Source organism: Lepisosteus oculatus, unplaced genomic scaffold, assembly GCF_040954835.1.
Source record: "Lepisosteus oculatus isolate fLepOcu1 unplaced genomic scaffold, fLepOcu1.hap2 HAP2_SCAFFOLD_58, whole genome shotgun sequence".
In the NCBI taxonomy this organism is placed as follows: domain Eukaryota; kingdom Metazoa; phylum Chordata; class Actinopteri; order Semionotiformes; family Lepisosteidae; genus Lepisosteus; species Lepisosteus oculatus.
This window is the reverse complement of record NW_027168128.1, coordinates 832,362-838,361: the sequence shown is the minus strand read 5'-3', so window position 1 is coordinate 838,361 and position 6,000 is coordinate 832,362.

The window sequence follows — 6,000 nt, the reverse complement described above, 5'->3', positions numbered from 1 at the left end:
TGAGTCGTGAGCCAAGATCATGACTCTTTTACTCTTCTTCACATCAGTTTTCATCTGTGAGGAGGAAGAGGAGGGCGGCTCCTGATGTGCTGACATTTGGGGATGTGCCTCTGTGCCGGCCTGGGGGCAAAGCGCCGGCCGCAGTGAGGGCAGGGCACGTAGTCGGGGTTTGGATTCGCGGGGGGCTGGGGCAGGTTCACAACCTTCCCTCCTTGCGTGATCACCTGCTGCACCTCCCTGGCCTGTTTGATGCTCCGAATGAAATCCTCGTGCTTCTCCCTCCAGTTGTTTTTTCTCAGCTGGGAACAGGAAATTAAACCAATAAAACAGCTTCCAGAAAAAGTCCAGACTAGCACTGCGTACACAGTCTGGTCACAAACCATTCACAAGGCAAGAAAATATCAATACAGTAATAACTTAGCTTTCTGGGGCTACCTTTCATGTCATTGGGTAGAGAGTACAATTTAGTTATGGTTTTGTTTCCTGTGAGTGCTATTTGCTTGATATCCCATGTAGATTTTTACAACAGAATTCAGAAGTCACTAAAACCCATTTATTCTGTCTGGCAAATGTGCCTTTGCTTCTTCTTATGGATGTATGTCTCCAGTTCTGTTCCCTTGGCCCTGTGCTTGAAAGAGTCAAAAACCTTCCTCTTTGAATTCTGAAGCTTTTTGCAGATCTTGCTGTGTTTCTCCAACCTCTCTACAGCAAACTTCCTGTGACACAGTTCACAGGGCACCAGCTGAGGGTTTCCACTCTGGCCATTCTCATATGGAAATTGCTCAGCGGTAGGGCACATCAGACTTGTAGGGGACAAATATCTGTTTTCCACTGACAGAGTTTGTTCATCCAGACATGCGGTGTTATTTCTGAAGTGGGCCTGCGCAGCCTGTGCCGCTGACACGTCGCTTTCAGGGAGCCTTGCTTTCTTGAGATACTTTCTCCTTCCACAGGGGACGTCTTCTAGCCCACGGCTGCAAGGGCTCACTTGACGTCTCTCCTGATGGGAAAGCGCAGAGGGAAAGTGCGATTCTGCGCATCCGCCGTCTTCTATTGGAGAACCATAATCAAGGTTGCCTCCTCTGATAGGAAGGGCTTTCCTTGGAGTGAAGGCTTTTTGCTTCTCCATTCTGCAGGTCAGAAGAGGCACGGCCTTAGAGCGCTGGTTGGCCCACGGTCCTCTGGGACAAAGCTCGCTCTGCCTCGCCAGGAGTGTCTTCCTTCGGGTCAGGAGTCCTCTATTTTCCCTTCCGGCCACCTCTCTGGAGTCTTCCATCTCTCTCTAAACCATCCTCAGCTCCTCCTGAGCTCTGAAGAGCTTCGCCTGCATCATGGCCTCCCTCTGGCGAATCTCGTCCTTCATCATGGCCTCCTTCCGGCGCATCACATCCTGCAGACTGGCCTCCCTCCGGCGATGCTCCTCCTTCAGCGCGGCCTCTGCCTCGGCCACTTTTCGTAGCTCCTCTTGCAACTGAAAGTGCTCCTTCCCATTGGCATGAGAAGGGCATTGCCCTGGAGGGGTCGCCACCATGGGGAGGACAGTCCTGTCCTTAGGTTTGCGTACTCTTGAGCCCCTCCTGCCCGGCCTCTCGCAGGGCCTCTCATGACCATCCTGAGGCGGGGTGGGGGCAAACAAGGAATCACTCTGTGCTTCCGGGCGGTCCACAGCCCGAACCTCACCAGGGCCGGAGACTATCCTGTCACCCATAGGCTTCAGGGGGTAAGACCGATCATACCCCACAATGTTCTTCTCGGGGCCCTGTTGGGCTTGGAAGCGATAGCTGTTCCCCGTCTTCTTCTCCGCAGTGTATTTGACATATTGGAAACATTTTCTCATCTTCTGTAGAGCTGCCTCCTGCCGCCGATTGTACATGGCGATCATTTTTTTCTCATTTTCCTTCATCAGTTTCTCTTGGAAGGTGTCCTTCAGAAGCTGTATCTTGGGAGGCGGGCAGTACGTGGAGATCAGATCCTGTCGCCTTAAGGGCGCGGGTTGATTCGAGTCTGTGTCCTTCGGGGAGGGGGACAGAGCACCAGGCTTAGGACTGGGCTCCATTGGCAAATGAGATATGAGCTTTGTTTCCCAGGTATCTGGAAAAGGCAAAAATGGCAAATAAATGATATCCTGCACAGTCTACTATGGTCTAATAGAAAAGAATAAAAAAAAACAATTCAGGAAATACACAACTTTTTAATATTAAACCTAATGGTGTTGAATGCTGCATGCTGACTCAGTAGGAGACAGATCCTAAACATAAACATTATAATAAACATTTGTTTCCCAAATAACATTCTCAATGTTCTGAATGCTTAAAGTCATGAGCTTTTTTAAAAATGTTTAACTGAAACCTGGAAATGTACTATTTCATTTCAAAGCTTGTATTATATCTATGATATAAATGTTTTTTATATAAAATTAACCCATTATGCAACAGGGGTTTGAGCAAAAGTCACTGTGAATAAGGGAATTTATCAATATTAATTAGCCGTTTCACTACATTATAGATAGCTGAAAGATTATGATACAGTATATCGATTTCGCTACAAATTGACAAGCATATTTGATGACACTTACCAAACAAGTTTTAAACAGCGGAGAAATAGTTCACCACGACGATAGCAATGCAATGTTTGACTGCATCTCCCTATGTGATATATCTGTATTTGGTTATATACAGATCACGTAATTCAGGGAGCAATGTTACGTCAGGTCACCAACCATTATTTCGACGCTCATATGTCATAGAGCTCCTTAGGATGTTTGTATAATCTTTATCCAAATTTTCATATGGCCCAGTTACGGCGTTTATTTTACAGTTAATGTAACAGGGTGTCATTATATTTTTCTGTCTTTATGGTGGCAGACCACTTAACTAAATCTGAGTAGGCGGTTTCTACAAATGGGTCAGATAAAATATTAAATATACAGTAAAAGCTCACACCTATTCATACTCTTTATGTACTGTATATCTACAATTACGTATACTGTATAATACGATAACTACCATTACAAAATGTCTCCCTTTTGATTTGAAGTGGTTCTTTTAAATAAGTAAATTGCAATCACTTAGCCTACATCTGAGCTCCTATTTCATCGCGATGACGGACTGAGACTCCAGTCGGATTTGTGAGAAGGGGTGTGTCTGTTTTAAAACCGATTCATACGTCTTAAACACATGGACGTAGATAGCACAGTATGTGTTATATAATGTATCTTTTTATTTTATTTAAATTTAAGTATCACATACACATTTTCAAAGTAACTGTACCCCTTTTAATTATGATCCCCATCGCTCACAGCTCCGAAGGTGAGACGAGGGCTACTTCAGATGGGATTTCCAATATTTCTCTCTTAGCTTGTATACCGGTGGAAAGGAGAGGGCTCTTAAAACGTGTTGATAGTAAGATTGGGATGTATTTGCAGTCTAGATATAGTTTTTTTAATGTTCGGAGCCGCCACAGATTCATTTTCTTACGACTGCTTTTCTGGATGACAATGACAATGCAAACGATGGTGTTAAGGCGAGGCTGTGCCTTAAGGCTCCTCTGCTTACAATGTTCAGCGCGTAAATCGCAAACTAGCGCCTTCCCTTACGATGAAAATGCAGAAAATAAGACCACGAGATTTAAACCTACGGCTTACAAATTTACGCGTAAACACTAAAACCGTATCTTTAGCAAAACTGGCGAAACTGTGTTTTATCATTGAAAAAGTACTGGAAAATAATTAAAGGTTATCACGATAAACAGAGGTTACTGACCTACTACTGTACGCTGTGACCAAAAATGAGAGTCCCTCGATCCTCTCAGCCTTCATGCTTTGGTCTGGGCCTGGCCGTTTTTTTTAAGATAATGGGGTCAAGTTAAGAAATTATGCAAGTTTCTAATCAAATCCAAGGGCGCCTCGATCTCCTAAACATCTTTAGAAGGCCGACGGACCACACTGCACGGTCCAGGTCCGGGCCCTGACCCGGTTCTGGATAATGCCAGCTTAAAGTGAAAAATTCTACTGTACATATTATGTTTCTTATTATGGTATATATGTATAATATGGCACGACCGCTTCACGAAGCTAGAAAGAAAGTTATCCGCCATTTTTATTTTACCTGCAATTGAATTTGCCATTAAAATCATTATTAATACCGCAGCTGCTAAATTACTTACCTAAAAGCGTTCAGATACAAAAGCACTTGAGCTGTAATGTTTGTATACTGTTGGCCCGATGACCTACTTCGTGTGTGGTCTGACGCAGTGGTGGCAGCTGTGTGATGCAGTGGTGGCTGGGCATGGTGAGGTGCGCTGGTAGATGTGTGACGCAGCTGTGGCAGGGTTCAGTGAGGTGCGCTGGCAGCTGTGTGACGCAGTTGTGGTCTGGTACGGTGAGGTGTGCTGGCAGCTGTGTGACGCAGTGGTGGCTTGGCACGGTGAGGTGCACTGGCGGCTGTGTGGTGTGACTCAGTGCTGGCCTGGCACAGTGAGGTGCGCTGGCAGCTGTGTGGTGTGACGTATTGGTGGCCGGGTACTTTGAGGTGCGCTGGCAGCTGTGTGACGCAGTGGTGGCCTGGCACGGTGAAGTACGCTTGCAGCTGTGTTGTGTGACGCAGTGGTTATCTGGCATGGTGAGGTGCGATGGCAGCTGTGTGACGCAGTGGTGGTCTAGCACTGTGAGGTGCGCTGGGATCTGTGTGACGCAGTGGTGGCCGGGCACGGTGAGGTGCGCTGGCATCTGTGTGACGCAGTGGTGGCCTTGCATGGTCAGGTGCGCTGGCAGCTGTATGATGAAGAGGTGGCCGGGTAAGGTGAGGTGCACTTGCAGCTGTGTGGTGTGATGCAGTTGTGGCCGGGCAGGGTGAGTTTCGCTGGTAGCTGGGTGACGCATTGGTGGCCTGGAACGGTGAGGTGCGCTGCCAGCTGTGTGGTGTGACGCAGTGGTGGCCTGGCACGGTGAGGTGTGCTTGCAGCTGTGTGACGCAGTGGTGGCCTGGTACGGTGAGGTGCGCTGGCAGTTGTGTGATGCAGTGGTGGCCGGGCACAATGAGGTGCACTCGCAGCTGTGTGGTGTGACGCAGTGGTGTTCATCAGGCACAAGTTCATCAGTGAAAAGACCACTGGCATTTTTCCTTCCCCCTACATTCTCAGAGCAGAATCGCATTTAATATTAGCATAATTTATTACAGTGCTAAGTTTAATATTATTTATTACTAATAGTTTATGCTAACACCTAACTTTTTTAACGCGAGAAGTACTAATGTAAGTACCTACTGTACTGTACTTAAGTACTACCATAAGAAGTACTGCTGCATGCAACAAAAAAAAAGGAGTGGTGAAACAGCCCTACTCATACAGTATCAGTATCAACAGACATTGTATCAGTATCAGTTCTTGCTTTGTGCTGGGTTTAGCAGTTTTCCAAACATAGTCTTTCAGCGAATGCCATACCATCTCTATTGGATTTAAATCTGGAGATTCGGCTGGAGTTTTCACCCAGTTCACTCGTTCTTCTGTAAGCCTCGCCCTTGCTGCTTTGTGTTTCAGATCGTTGTCTTGAAAGAGACGGTGCCTTGATCCAATGTGCTCCCTGATATATGGGGCGGCATGCTGTGTGACCACGACTTCCTCGAAGAATTCCCGATCCATAATTCCTTCGAAATAAAATTGTTTTTCAAGCAATGTAATGCAAGGTGCTTTCTAACGTTGGGCAATGTGTTTTTTCTCGAAATTTTGTTTCGAGAGACTAGATAAGTAATTCAGGTGTTTATGATATGTCGCTGTTGTGAATGTCTGTGGAGTGTATCTTATTAGCCTGTCCTGACTGGTGGAGCTCATCCAGCTGTGTCTGGATATCTTGGTCAAATATTCGGGTAGTATGTTTTGTCTGTTTAGGGTTCTGTAGCATTCCACACGGCTGGGCAGCTTGTTCCCCCCTCCCTCCCCTCTCTGTGTACAGTAGAGCCTCCTGTCCTGGCTGGTAGAGCTCATCCGGCTGTGTCTGGCTAATAT